Consider the following 15,460-nt stretch of genomic DNA (forward strand, 5'->3'; position numbering starts at 1 on the left):
TCAGACGGTTGTTCACATTTGGAAATAAATTACGATGGACACTTTGGCGAAAGTTTCTTTGGGGCGGTGTTACCATACAGCTAAAAACGATGTAAGAAAAAGAGAGTTGTTTCAATGTAAGTGGACGTAACACTGAATTATAATAACGCAAACAACTTCCAAAGATCAGAACTGAATTAGTCTTGTGTTACTTACATCGAGAGAGGGGCGCTTTATTTTATTCCTTTGTTGATCGCTGTCGAATGAGTGCATATTTTGCCGAATTACAGGCAAGATTTAACAACATTTATGAAACTTCCTGGCAGATTAAAACTGTGTGCCCGACCGAGACTCGAACTCGGGACCTTTGCCTTTCGCGGACAAGTGCTCTACCAACTTTTTTTTTTTTTTTTTTTTTTTTTTTTTTTTTTTTTTTTTTTTAACTGAGCTACCGAAGCACGACTCACGGCCGGTACTCACAGCTTCACTTCTGCCAGTATCTCGTCTCATTCTGGAAACATCCCCCAGGCTGTGGCTAAGCCATGTCTCCGCTATATCCTTTCTTTCAGGAGTGCTAGTTCTGCAAGTTTCGCAGGAGAGCTTCTGTAAAGTTTGGAAGGTAGGAGTCGAGATACTGGCAGAAGTAAAGCTGTGAGTACCGGGCGTGAGTCGTGCTTCGGTAGCTCAGTTGGTAGAGCACTTGCCCGTGAAAGGCAAAGGTCCCGAGTTCGAGTCTCGGTCGGGCACACAGTTTTAATCTGCCAGGATGTTTCATATCAGCGCACACTCCGCTGCAGAGTGAAAATCTCATTCTGGAATATTTATGAACTTTCAAAACACAGGCAGTGTAGACCACCACACACACAGTATTTCGGCCACTTGCTTTATATAGCAAGATGGCGATTTGCGAAGACAAAACTGTGCCATAGACTTTTGTGTCAGAGAAGTTACAATATGTTCATAGATGTTGGGACAGAAAATTCGGAAGTCGTAGTGAATTCAATATGCACTGAATGAGTATTAATTGTAACTAATGTGAACAAATAAGGAAAGCCAGTTGATTATAAAACTTTATCTTCGTTGGACAGCTACTCTGCCCCAGAGACACAGTGACTAATGTCAGCATTATATATTAAAATTTCACATGCAAACGTAATATTTCCGACACAACACAACTTCTCCGTATTTAGCCTTCCGATTCCTAATTTTCATTGTACTTTCAAAATTCTTCCGATTGAAATTGGAAGTACAGAGAGTTTTTGAGCGGGAATTCAAGTGCTCTGAATGATTATTTATATTATGGGAGCATGTGAACATAAATAAGAGTAAACCAAGGTTAATGGAGTGCAGCAGAATTAATTCAGGTTTTGATAGGAAAATCAGGTTAAGAAAAAGTGAAGTGTAGTAGTCGAGTTTTGTTACTTAGCCAACAAAATGATTGACCGCGGAAGAAGTATATAGGATATAAAGTGAAAACTACCAACAGCAAGAAATGCTCATCTAGAAAAGAGAAATGTGTTAACATTGCATATACGGAAGTGAATCGTGAGATGTAGACAGTACAGAAAAGCAGAGAGTAAGAACTTCTCTAACAGTGAGTTAAGAAAGTAAGCTGGGCGGATAAGAGAATTAGTGAAGAGGTATCGAATCTAATCGGAGAGAGAGGATCGTTACAGCACAACTTAAATAGAAGAAGGTACAGCTTTATAACACACATCCTAAGACATTACAAAATAGCGCACTTGGTACACGTATGTCAGGGGACCAAAGGTGTAAAATTTATCGACGTAGACCAGGAGATTCAAAGGTACGTTTCTTGCAGCAGTTTTGCAGACATGGAAAGTCTTTTACTGCTTAGATTAGCGCGAACTGCTGCAGCAAACCAGTCTTCGTTCAGAAGACAACAGTGGCAATGCTGATGTATAACTTGACACTGGTTCTGGTTGAGTTGTTTCGGGGAGGAGACCAGAAAGCGAGGTCATCGGTCTCATCGGATTAGGGAAGGACAGGGAAGGAAGTCGGCCGTGCCCTTTCAAAGGAACCACCCAGCATTTGCCTGGAGCGATTTTAGGGAAATCACGGGAAACCTAAATCAGGATGGCCGGACGCGGGATTGAACGGTCGTCCTCCCGTATGCGAGTCCAGTGTGCTAGCCACTGCGCCACCTCACTTGGTTTGTCACTGGTTCTTTATATTTCACATCTGCATTTATGTTCTTAGAAGCTTTCGACATAAACTGTCATTGCGAACTATGCTGTCATTGAAGTATTGCTTGTTATCTGCTGCTGTATTATCAAAGGACAATAAACTGGAACTGTACAAGCTGTTCAGATTTGTCACTACGAAGGTACAGGACGTAACAAGGTATCTGTCGTACTCTACCGCACATTTTCTAATCTCAGTTGGTCTTTTCCCCTCCTCCATCTTCCCTGTCTACGTGAGCCAGATAGCAATGCACACCGCCATGTAACAGTAGGTAGAAGAATCGTCTGGAAAGATCAACGAAAATGTATGTGGAACATTGAATTATCCGGGAATGGGATGTGCACTGGAGTTTTCCAGTGCTGTAAATACTACGATGATGAATGCTTGAATAAATACTTCAGTTGAGAAGAAATAGATGTCTCTAAAAACGTAATCACAGTAGTTGGACAAAACATACATATACGGAAGGTTACTGTGATGAAGTTGTGGGAACAGAAGAAATATAACAAATTGCCATAAGAAAGAAGCACGAAATATCAATCAAAATAAGTAACTTATAAATGAAATCAAAAGCAAATGCAAGGAAGCCAGAGTGAAATTGTTTCATAAAAAAAGAATAAAAGAACGGAATGGAAATGGTGGTCGGAATGATAGATTCAGCTTATATAGCATATATAAAAGTGAAAATACTTTTTGGAACATTTAAAACCGGAGTAGCAGAAAAGACGACACCGTCAAACGCAGAGGAGATGTAACGAGTAGAATGACAGAATGTCTGATAACACAATAGAATAATTAAGTAAGTGTGTAGCATTTGTGGCACTGGAGATATCTCACAATTTTGGGAGAATATGCACACAATCTTGAAGGCAGAAAGTGCAGGTAATTGCGAGAATTATCGCACAGTTCTCTTGGAAACTCATAACTGAAGTTGTTAACGAAAGGAGTGTACAGAAGAATGTAAAAATAAAAATATCAGTCTGGTAGATGACGATCGGCTTGGTTTTCCAACGTTGAACCCTTTCAGAGTACTCGTCAGCATGTAAAGGGGTGGAAGATGTATGTAATCCTTAGGAAAATAAACATATACTACAGGGAAAATAGAATGGTGGAATAAGTGGAGGAAAAAATAAGAATGGAAGACCAAGAGCGAAATGCTCAGCTTAAGAAAGGTTTAAGACTTTTCTCCCTTTTGTTCAACCTGGACATCGAAGAAGCAATGACGGAAATAACTGGAAGGTTCAAGCGTTGAATTAGAGACCTGTGTTAAGGAACGACAACGTTAAGATTAGCTAATTACATTGCTGTTTTCTTTCAAAGTTTAGAAACATTACGGGATGTGTTAAATGTAAAGAACGGTATCGTGAGAACACGAAGTGCATTTTATATATAGTCGGAAACAATACAGAGTAATGAGTACCGATAATTTAAGATCAAAGTTCAGGAGAAGGTTGTAGATAATGTGAAGGAGTTCTTCTACCTTGGACGTAAGATAATGCATGTTGGAAAACCAAGGTGAATATACGAAGCGGACTGATGAAGAACGGAATTACTTCCAGAAAAAAGGTCAATTCAATAGTATGAATTAAAATTTGAGGAGAAACTTTCTGAGAATGCGTGTCTCGAGCGCAGTATTGTATGGAAGTGGTTTACAGACTGTTTGAGTACCGGTAAAAGAGATTGCCTGTGAGGTGTGGTCTTATAGAGGGATGCAACCTGATAGGTGGGAAATGTGTGGCAAACACTAACTAGAAGAAATGACAGCGTGGTCGGACAAGTGATAAACATTACAAGACGTCATCCGTTGTTCTAGAGGTCTCCGTAGAGGTGGTGGTGGTTGTTGGGATGTTTAAGGGGGACTAAACAGCGAAGGTCATCAGTCCCCCCTCCGTAGAGGCAAATAACTGTGGGGGAAGAGTGAGTTTACGAATATACATTCTTAAAAAAATAATAAAATAACCAAGCACCACGAAGGAATTGTCCGAATGGAAATGGGTGGAGAAGCTTCACGAATTCAGCAAGCCAGTACGCTTTGGTCCACCTATAACCCATACGCAAGCACTTACTCGACTTGTCACTGATTGACTGAGTTGTTGGAAATCCTCCTGAGGGATATCTTGTCGAATTCTGCCCGACTGACGAGTTACATCATTCAGACCCCTAGATCGGGTGATGCCCCGAATGTTCTCAATTGAGGAGATGTCCGGCGACCTTGCTGGCCAAGGTATGAATTGACAACCACGAAGACAAGCATTAAAAACTGTTTCCGTGTGCGGACGGGCATTATCTTGCTGAAGTATAAGCCTTGGATGGCTTGCACGAAGGGCAACAAAACGGGGCGTAGAACATCGCCGACGTACCGCTGTGCTGTAAGGGTGCAGCGGGTGAGAAACAAATGAGTCCTGCTACGATATGAAGTGGCACCTCAGAACATGATTCACGATTGTCGAACTGTATGATAACCGACAATCGGCTTGGCATCCCCCCGCTGTGCAGATTCCCTCCAGACACATCTTCGCGGGTCATCGGGGCTCACTTCGAAGTGACAATTTCAATCAGGTTCCAGGCCGAAGGCGTGTCAGGAGACGTCCCAGGGTGGGCGCGCATCAAGATGACCGCCGCCCTCTTTACGGCCTGACAAATAGGAGTGATGAATGGTATGGTGCGCCTTTTCATAACAGGAGCCCCTTGTTTGTCATCCACGGCAACCTTACGGAAAGAGGTATGTCGAAGACATTCTACGCCCGGTTTTTTTGCCGTTCATTGAAGCCTTCTGGGCTTACATGCCAGCAAGATAATGCCCGAGCGTACATGGCGAGAGTTTCTATTGCTTGTCATCGTGCTTGTCAGTTCCTACCTTGGCCAGCGAGATCAGCAGATCTCTCCCCAGAACCCTTGGAGCATTATGGACAGGGCCCTAGGGAGTTTGCCGATCTAGCGCGCCAGTTGGACAGAATTCGGCACGATATCCTTCAGGAGGACGTTCAACACCCCTATGGATCGATGCCAAACCAAATGACAGCTCACAGAAGGCCCAGAGGTGGACCAGCCCTTTATTGTCTTGCTGAAGTTGTGGAGTTATTTTCCTTGAGCAAATCAGCCAAATCTTCTGAAACTATAAACGTATGTTTGTCTGCATATGTCCATCACATCTACCGATATCCGTCCCATTCGGTTAATTTCTTCGTGATGTGACCATTTGTTCTTAGGGTGTATGTCGCTTTTTTAGTACTGAGTCCGAAGAAGAATGTGTCGCAGCCGGCTTCAGCAGGGTATTCTGTGCAGCCGCCTTCACGCCTACCGCAAACTGCATCCTCCTCAACTTGTGTACAGCAGTCAGTCCTTGATCTCGTTCTGCCATTAGCCTCCATTAGCAAAATGACGATTCCTTGACTACTGTGGATGTATAGAATCAATCTGTTGTTTCTTTTAGTGAAGCCGTTCCATAAATACATTACTGGCCATTAAAATTTCTACACCACGAAGATGACGTGCTACAGACGCGAAATTTAACCGACAGGAAGACGATGCTATGATATGCAAATGATTAGATTTTCAGAGCATTTACACAAGGTTGGCGTCGGTGGCGACACCTACAACGTGCTGACATGAGGAAAGTTTCCAACCGATTTCTCATACACAGACAGCAGTTGACCGGCGTTGCCTGGTGAAACGTTGTTGTGATGCCTCGTGTAAGGAGGAGAAATGCGTACCATCACTTTGATAATGGTTGGATTGTAGCCTATCGCGATTGCGGTTTATCGTATCGCGACACTGCTGCTCGCGTTGGTCGAGATTCAATTACTGTTAGCAGAATATGGAATCGGTGGGTTCAGCAGTGTAATACGGAACGCAGTGCTGGATCCCAACGGCCTCGTATCACTACCAGTCGAGATGACAGGCATCTTATCCGCATGGCTGTAACGGATCGCGCAGCCACGTCTCGATCCCTGAATCAACAGATGGGGACGTTTGCAAGACAACAACCATCTGCACGAACAGTTCGACGACGTTTGCAGCAGCATAGACTATCAGCTCGGAAACCGTGACTGCGGTTAGCTTTGACGCTGCATCACAGACAGGAGCGCCTGCTATGTACTCAACGACGAACCTGGGTGCACGAATAGCAAAACGTCATTTTTTCGGGTGAATGCAGGTTCTGTATATAGCATCCTGATGGTCGCATCCGTGTTTGGCGACAAAGCGGTGAACGCACATTGGAAGCGTGTATTCGTCATCGCCATACTGGCGTATCACCCGGCGTGATGGTATGGGGTGCCATTGGTTACACGTCTCGGTCACCCCTTGTTCGCATTGACGACACTTTGAACAGTGGAAATTACGTTTCAGATGTGTTACGACCCATGGCTTTACCCTTCACTCGATCCCTGCGAAACCCTACATTTCAGCAGGATAATGCACGACCGCATGTTGCAGCTCCTGTACGAGCCTGTATGGATACAATAACGTTCGACTGCTGCCCTGTCCAGCACATTCTCCAGATCTCTCACCAACTCAAAACGTCTGGTCAATGGTGGCCGAACAACTGGTTTGTCACAATACGCCAGTCACTACTCTTGATGAACTGTGGTATCGTGTTGAAGCTCCATGGGCAGCTGTACATGTACACGCCATCCAAGCTCTGTTTGACTCAATGCCCAGGCGTATCAAGGCCGTTATTATAACCAGAAGTGGTTGTTCTGGGTACTGATTTCTCAGGATCTATGCTCCCAAATTGCGTGAAAATGTAATCACATGTCAGTTCTAGTATAGTATATTTGTCCAATGAATACTCGTTTGTCATCTGCATTTCTTCTTGGTGTAGCAATTTTAATGACCAGTAGTGTATCCTTTATCCCCGATTCGGTTCAATGATTACTCTTCGGTTATCCAATTTTATCGGTCTAACGGACGACATTCTTTTGTGACACGATAAATAACTGAGGTTTTGTTTAACTGTTACTATGACACGAAGAAATATTGTAGCATCCCCGTCTATCAGTCCAAGACAATAGGAAAACCCTCAGTTAATGTTATTTTACTATCGGTGAGATGTTGAAAGGTTATCCTGATAGACGCTTACTGTAAACCGCGTGATATTATGTGTAATTACATGAGATGTGAATAAAAGAAGCTATGTCAGTTGTACAAATGTGCTTGGAAGTCACTACTTAACAGGCACGTTTCAGATCATGAAGATGATTTCTTTCAAGTGCGAAAATGGCGCATTTTCTCTCTTCTTCGCCCCTACACTGCAACAGCAAGATAAAACTTTAGTATAACTGCTTAATCGACCAAAATAGAAAAAACTGCAGGAAAGTGCAGAAGCTTCTTTGACATGAAATTAGGCGTGTTACCTTATGCCCATCCCTCCCAGAGGTGGTGATGTTTTGGTTTGTAGGTAGAACCACAGCGTAAAATGATGTACCAACGTTTCGGTCATTATTGCAACTGGTCTTCGTCAGGGTATATTAAACACATCGCGACAAAGGTCAAATGCAATCGCTTTCTTTTTCGTGGAATCGGCTACATACCTAATATTAATAGGAGTTTCAGCCGTTATTTATGTGTTGCAATGAAAGTTACAACTGCAGTTTTTATTTTATTTTGATGGTCATTTCGTGTACGTACAATCGATATTAAGACAATACTGTCTCATCATTTCTTAGCTGTGTTTCATGAACGCTGTAAGTAGTGTAATTGTCGTTCCGTCAAGTGAGAACACGAATTACCAAACTGTGTGGGAGGCGTATTAGATGCGCCGTGCTTGATGGGACGACAGGTACAGTACTTTTGCCGTTCTATCCATGAAGCACGCCTAACAGGTACCTGAAGATTAGGCAAAATTTACTTGAAATCATTACATGAGATAAATATAGGATTAAAATAATAAATTATAGAGGGGTGCAGGAAAACGTACACTCTTTGACAGTGAATATTAATGGACTGCTGACCGAACTACCGCTGTCAGTGTTGCTGGTATGATAGCCGCACAGGAAGCCTTGGTGGTTTCTCGTAGCTCGTTGAGTGTGTCTGGCTTCTGTTGGTAAACTTCAGTTTTCAAGATCACCAATAGGCACAAGTCAAGAGCTGTAAGGTCGAGACCGTGGTGGGTACTCAACAGGTCTTTTTCGATCTATCCATCGTCCAAATAGATTTTCATCCACGTAAGCTGTGACATCTGTGTGGTAGTGAGGCAGGGCGCGATCTTGTTGTAGGCAACATCTTCCGTTCCAAACATCTCTCGGACGGCATGTAAAATCGATTTTTGCAGCATATGAAGATACGTCTCACCAGTTACGGTACGTTCAAAAAAGAATAGGTCAATCAAACCGGGCGATGACAGACTACACTACACATTAAGACGCTGTAGATTAAATGTTTGTCCAGGTGAAAGTTGGGTTTTGAGGATCCCAGTAGAGCCAGTTCTGGCAGTTTACAGTATCGTTCAGTTTGAAATGCGCCTCGTTAGACCATGCAAACCGTTCATCCTCGCGAAGCATGCCTTCAAACTACTTGCGGTACCCCATCCTTCGACCGGGCCGTCCACGCAGTGATGTTGGAACTTACACTTTCGAATTTGCAGCGCTCCGGATTTGTCGTACGCTTGATTGGCTTACCCCGCTTTCAGGTGTGCCCTGCATCACAGGTTTTGGAGGTTACTTAGTAAGATGTTGCAACACAGCACTGCTGGAAGCTGGACTTGATGCTGTTTGCGGTAGACCAGACCGTTCCTGAACAGTACCATCGGTTTCAAATTTATATGACTGCAGGCATTCTCGGCGTATTTCAGCTATGAAACCCTCTCGGGTTATCAGGCGTGTGGCACCGTCGTCTTGTTGTAACGTTTCAATGGGTTCTGTGTCCATCATTTTCTCGCGAAGAACCCGAGAAGATATCATGGCTTCAAATTTATCCCGAATACTATAAATCGCTGTACGTATTAGTGACTGAGTTCCGTACACGTTATGCCATTGCCGTTGTATCACCATCATGTTTTCGTATTTCCATTACCACCTCGATACGGCCTCGGATTTCTCAAACGACGATCTCAATTCAGTCATTGCTGCACTGTCATCTGCTGGAAAACGAGCGCCAAGATTTGTTGAGAAGAAAAAAGAGTGCCTACATCTTTATGGACCACTCTGTGCCGCTTTGAGGAAATTGACTTTCGTTAGAGTAGATGCTTTAATGGACGCGAGATACGTACGTTTAATAGATACACCAAAGAAGCTTAGTTACACTAGTGGCCGAAACACTGGTACTTCATTGACAGTTCACAAGTATGTTACGGAAACTGATACCGTCAAGGAAAGCCTACGAATACAGGGGGAAAAGTATTTAAACCGACAAACTCTGGGAGGTTGTAGAGCACATCAAAACAAATATTTTTCCCTAATGTCATTTTTTCCTATGAGAATTATTTAAACCGGTGAAGGCCGTATTACGTACTACGTAGCGCACCACAACGGACGAGCTGCACAGCGGGTTTATCAACAACAATATCCTAATCGCCGTATCCCGCATCATACGACCTTTGCTGCTGTGTACCAACGTCTGCGTGAGACCGGGTCATTTAGCAGATTACCTGGACAGGGACGCCGTCGCACGGTAAGAGCGCTGCAATTTGAGGAAGTTGTCTTACAGCACTTAAATCAGCTCTCGTGCAATTGCACGTAACATGGGAACGAATCAGACGAATGTAAGAACAGACCTTCGAGAGCAATTGTTACGTCCATTTCACTTACAACGTGTTCACAACCTGGAACCAGTTGATTATCCAGCCAGAGCACAGTTTTCGCAGTGGTACCTAGAACAGTGTGAAATCCATCCTACATTTCCATCCTCTGTGTTGTTTGCCGATGAAGCAACGTTCGGGAGTGATGGAGTCTTCAACATGCACAATTCGCATGTTTAGAGTGAGGATAAGCCACATGGCACAGTTACTAGCGCTCATCAAGTGAGGTTCATCGTTAATGTGTGGGTTGGTGATGTTGGGGACTGTTTAATTGGGCCGTATCTGCTACCTAGGCCATTAAATGGCAGGCACTATTACAATTTTCTCGCCAGAGCATTAGCAGAATTGCTGGAAGACGTCCCGCTCCCTACAAGACAACGCATGTGGATCCAATATGACGGGGCGCCGGCATATTTCAGTCGTCGTGTGCGTCGATTCCTGGAGCGACGGTTCCCAGAAACGTGGATTGGCAGAGTTAGTCCTGTACCATTGCCTGCTCGATCCCCAGATATGACCCCTCTGGACTTTTTCGTGAGGGGTGAGATGAGCAACCTTGTTTATGCAACTCCTGTTGCATCAGAAGAGGATCTGGTTGCCCGGATAGTAGAAAAAAAATATTCCAATGTGTGTGAAATCTTATGGGACTTAACTGCTAGGGTCATCAGTCCCTAAGCTTACACACTACTTAACCTACAGTATCTTAAGGACAAAGACACACTCACCCATGCCCGAGGGAGGACTCGAATCTCCACCGGGACCAGCGGCACAGTCCATGACTGCAGCGCCTGAGACCGCTCGGCTAATCGCGCGCGGCCGGATAGTAGCAGCAGCAGGAACAATTAAGGATACTCCTGGGGTTTTGCCCGTGTCAGACAGAACATGATCCGACGGTGTAATGTCAGTGGAGATTCAAATGGCTATGAGCACTATGCGAGTTAACTTCTGAGGTCATCAGTCGCCTAGAACTTAGAACTAATTAAACCTAACTAACCTAAGGGCATCATACACATCCATGCCCGAGGCAGGATTCGAACCTGCCGCCGTAGCGGTCGCTCGGCTCCAGACTGTAGCGCCTAGAACCGCACGGCCACTGCGGCCGGCTGTCAATGGAGGCATTTCTGAAAATCTACTGTAATAGAAATTGGGTTGTGTTAATGTGTTGTCTCTTGGTCATAAAAAAAATGGAAAAATGTTTGTTGGTTTAAGTAATTTGCCGCCAGAGAAATCTTCCTCTACCTGTTTAAATACTTCTCACAGGAATAAAAAATGACATTAGGGAAAAATATTTGTTTTGATGTCTCCTACAACCTACCAGAGTTTGTCGGTTTAAATACTTTTTGTGGTGTCACCGCCAGACACCACACTTGCTAGGTGGTAGCTTTTAAATCGGCCGCGGTCCGCTAGTATACGACGGACCCGCGTGTCGCCACTGTCAGTGATTGCAGACCGAGCGCCGCGACACGGCAGGTCTAGAGAGACTTCCTAGCACTCGTCCCAGTTGTACAGCCGACTTTGCTAGCGATGCTACACTGACAAATACGCTCTCATTTGCCGAGACGATAGTTAGCATAGCCTTCAGCTACGTCAATTGCTACGACCTAGCAAGGCGCCATTACCAGTGTATATTTAGATTATATAAAGTATCAACAAGAGCGATGTTCACCAGTTATGGAATAAAGTTAAGTATTACAGCAACTACGTACTTTATTTGGTATATTAACTACTTTACACTGTTCCAGACCTCACGCAAGCCTGCGTGAGCTAAGCGCGTGCATTTCGGCATCCTCGCATAGTGACTTGGCTGTCTTGGCAAGTCACAACACTTTTCATCCTGTATACGAAGAGACTGCCACGCGAGAGGAAAAAAGAAAAAGGTTCAAATCGCTCCGAGCACTATGGGACTTAACATCTGTCATCAGTCCCCTAGAACTTAGAACTACTTAAACCTAACTAGTCTAAGGACATCACACACATCCATACCCTAGGTAGGATTCGTACCTTCGACCGTAGCGGCCGCGCGGTTCCAGACTGAAGTGCCTAGAACCCCTCGGCCAGAGGAAACACAGTGGTGCCGCAGCTGAGCAGTGAAAACACTGACGGACCGAAAACTTAAGGAAGAAGAACGGGAACGCAAAACCTGTCCGCACAATGCCCTTTAGGAATGCGATCCGAACAGGGAAGTCGCGGACCACCCGAGAAGTTTTCGCAGAAAAGTTTTCGCCCCGACGCACTGGACGAGTGTTTGCCCGGCGCCGATTTGGGGGCCAGCCGGATCCGCTGGGAGAGCCACCTGTTGATGAGGCGGGGCACAGACCGGGTAGCGGTGCCGGCTGTGGCGGCGGCGGCGGCGGCCCGCACCGGTCGGCCCGGTGTCGCCCCTGCGGGGGGCGGCGTCCGCGCGCAGCACGCCTCTCGCCCTGCCGCCACGCTCTTACTCCAGCTGTCTCGGCCACCGGCGGCGCTCCCGCCGACCGCCTTTCCAATCGCGGCGGAGAGAGCTTCCGCGCTTACAGCACACGCACGTCACCTCCCCCCCCCCCCTCCCCAGCTCACACGTCGGTCATCCGGAACTGCAACGCCACGAAGACAGCACGCAACAATCGTACACTGATGAGTAGAGACCGGATTATAAGCATCATAAAAACCTTAAGGGGCTCCGGAAAGGCTCAAAATCGTGAAAAGTTCAATTTTTACTTTTTTGCGTTTTCTGAATCTGCGGACTATTACCTTTTAATAGATATATAATTTATTCAATTCCGAAGACTACAACTACTTTTAAATTCCAAAATTGTTAAGGCTTTCGTGGCCACTTGTTGATAAACTGCCTATTGGCTTTTATCTCGGGTTCTTCGGCCGACGTTCATCTAATGATTTTTCTGACGTTTCGCCAGCACGAGTGGCTGGCATTGTCAAAGCTTCACCCTCCATTGCCGGTGGTGAACTGGAGGCGAGCTCGCGGCCGCAGGCTATATGTACCTGGCGCGCCAACGTCCGAGGGCTTCTCCGCGGTCATTTACGGTGCGGTTCTCCTCTTGCTACCTGCGACGGTCGTTCGCTGCAGTACGGGAAGCCAGGATCCGTTTACCTTAAGGCTTTCCTCTTTCTTGTTCAAACTGTTCGCGTGTTTTTGGATTTCTACAGCTTCTCTGAACAAGCGCGTGTGATAGTGCTTCTCTACAGACAGAACTTCCGTGTCGGCGAATTTTATTACGTGGTCGGTCTCATTCAGTGCGTGCTCTGCCACGGCCGATTTCTCCACCTGCCCCAACCTGCAATGTCGCTTATGCTCTTTGATCCTGGTGTTAATGGATCGTCCAGTCATTCCGACATAAACTTTTCTGCATGTGCAAGGTATACGGTATATTCCCGACATTGCAAGTGGGTCTCTTTTCTCCTTCGCCGAACTAAGACACTCTTTGATCTTCCTTGTCGGTTTGAAAATCGTCTTTACGCCGTGTTTGCGCAATATACGGCCGATTCTGTCCGTCACTCTGGGAAGGTATGGCAGAAAGGCCGTACCCGACATTTCTTTCTCTGGTTCCTTACTTCGCCGAGTGTTTGGCTCTGTTACACTTCTAATGTAATGTGTGGAGTATTTTTAAATTTTTTTTGAAATGTGTTCTACATGGGCGTGACCCACTGTGGCGCTGTTAAACTGCTGTCAAATGGTGTTAATATTAACGTCCGTGTTCATCAGGTACATTTTAGTGATGTGAGATAAACTATGTGTTGTGGCTAACCTATTGTCAGAGACTTAGCAGCACCTGAACTGTTAAAAAAGTGTATTCACGGAAAAACTCAAAACCCTAATGAAAGTGTAAATAGTGTTATATGGACGAGAATCCCCAAGACTGTATTTGTTGGAATAGAAACACTTCACTTTGGTGTGTATGATGCTGTTGCGACTTTCAATGATGGCAACATTGTAAGGTGCGAGGTATTTAGAAATATGGGAATGAAGATAGGTTCTAACATGGTACGAGCGATGCTTGCTTTAGACAAGGAACGCCTTCGGGCTGCAGACAGGGCTGTAAAGAGTCTAGAAATACAAGCAAGAGTAAACAGGAGGAGGAATAAGAGGAAGCTGGAGGAGGAGTTTGCAGAGGATGAAGATAATCCATCCTATGGACCTGGAATGCACTAAAAAGTTAATCCAATCTTTGTCGCTCGATTCCCAAAACTTTTATTTTCTCATACTAATTACATGTTTTCTAAGGATCTTCCAAACATATTTGTTTCAAACTTTTAGTAAATGTTACACAGTACCTTCTGCATAATTTAACACCGCCTTTTTCCAAAAAACTGTATATTTTTGAATATATAAATAAAAAATAGCAAAAAAATGTTGTGAATTTTCATTACAATTGAAAAAAATCATCTTTAATAACTGAACTAAAATTTTGTAAAATCCCTGTGTTACGTTGTAGCCCATATTCCAATAAATAATCTGTAAAAAGTTCAACTTCCTACCTCAAATACTTTGTGAGGAAAGATGTAATTTATAAGCGTTATTTTAACATTGCAAGTATAGGGCGTTCCGGAGCCCCTTAAAATATCCATACAAATATGCGTGAAAAATTCTGAAAAGTGTTTGAGAAGTGTCGAAATATGCGAGATCAAATAATAAAAAAACCATGGTAGTTACTGTGTGCTTTATATCTCAAAGTCGAAGCTGTGCATATCACTTACGAGGAGGAGCGCCGGCCACACGAAAAATCGACACATTTTGGCCGGCCGTTGTGTCCGAGCGGTTCTAGGCGCTTCAGTCTCGAACCGCGCTGCTGCTGCGGTCGCAGGCTCGAATGCTGCATATGGCATCGATGTGTGTGCTGTCCTTCAGTTAGCTAGGTTTAAGTCTAGGGGACTGATGACCTCAGATGTTATGTTCCATAGTGCTCAGAGCCATCTGAACCACTTCGAAAACATTCAGGACGCTGATATCACTTTCTGAATACTTCCCCGTAGAGTTTACGAAGGGGGCCGTTCTGGGATTATTTTTTAAAAATTTGCCTAATGGGAACGCATATCGTGTTTCAAGAATTGTTCCTCCTTTGTCGGTAACAAGCGGATGCGATGCGAGTGAGTCGCAGCGAAACAGCCGGTATGTACAGGAGCAACTTCGAGATATATCGTACGCAGAGGGGCACGCTCAAAAACTTCGTAATATTTTATTTTAAAAAAAACAACATACAATCATGAATTTTTTAACAGCATTAACTTTTAATTATTGCTATTGGAAAAATTTGGAAATTTCTGGGAACTATGGGACCAAACTGCTGAGGTCATCAGACCGTAGGCTTACACATTACTTAATCTAACTTAAGCTAAGGACAACACACACACACACACACACACATCTCGGAGGGGGGCCTCGAACCTCCGACGTGGGGAGCTGCGCGTACCGTGGCAAGGCGCTTTAGACCGCCTGGCTACCCCGCGCTGCTAATACTATTGGACTGAAGCATCATTTGCAATTTATTTTATATCTCTCTACTATTGTAAACATAAACGACCAAGTACTGTTCCAAATGTTCGCTA

At 44.6% G+C, this 15,460-nt stretch overlaps 1 non-coding gene across 1 annotated transcript; it reads left to right on the forward strand.

Annotated features, from left to right (window-relative positions):
* Nucleotides 1–651: 651 nt before the first annotated feature.
* Trnas-uga (transfer RNA serine (anticodon UGA)) lies at nt 652–726 on the forward strand. Its single transcript has one exon. It is a non-coding gene; the product is annotated as a tRNA-Ser (tRNA).
* The last annotated feature ends 14,734 nt before the right edge of the window (nt 727–15,460 follow it).

Source organism: Schistocerca cancellata, chromosome 8, assembly GCF_023864275.1.
Source record: "Schistocerca cancellata isolate TAMUIC-IGC-003103 chromosome 8, iqSchCanc2.1, whole genome shotgun sequence".
NCBI classification, from domain to species: Eukaryota; Metazoa; Arthropoda; class Insecta; order Orthoptera; family Acrididae; genus Schistocerca; species Schistocerca cancellata.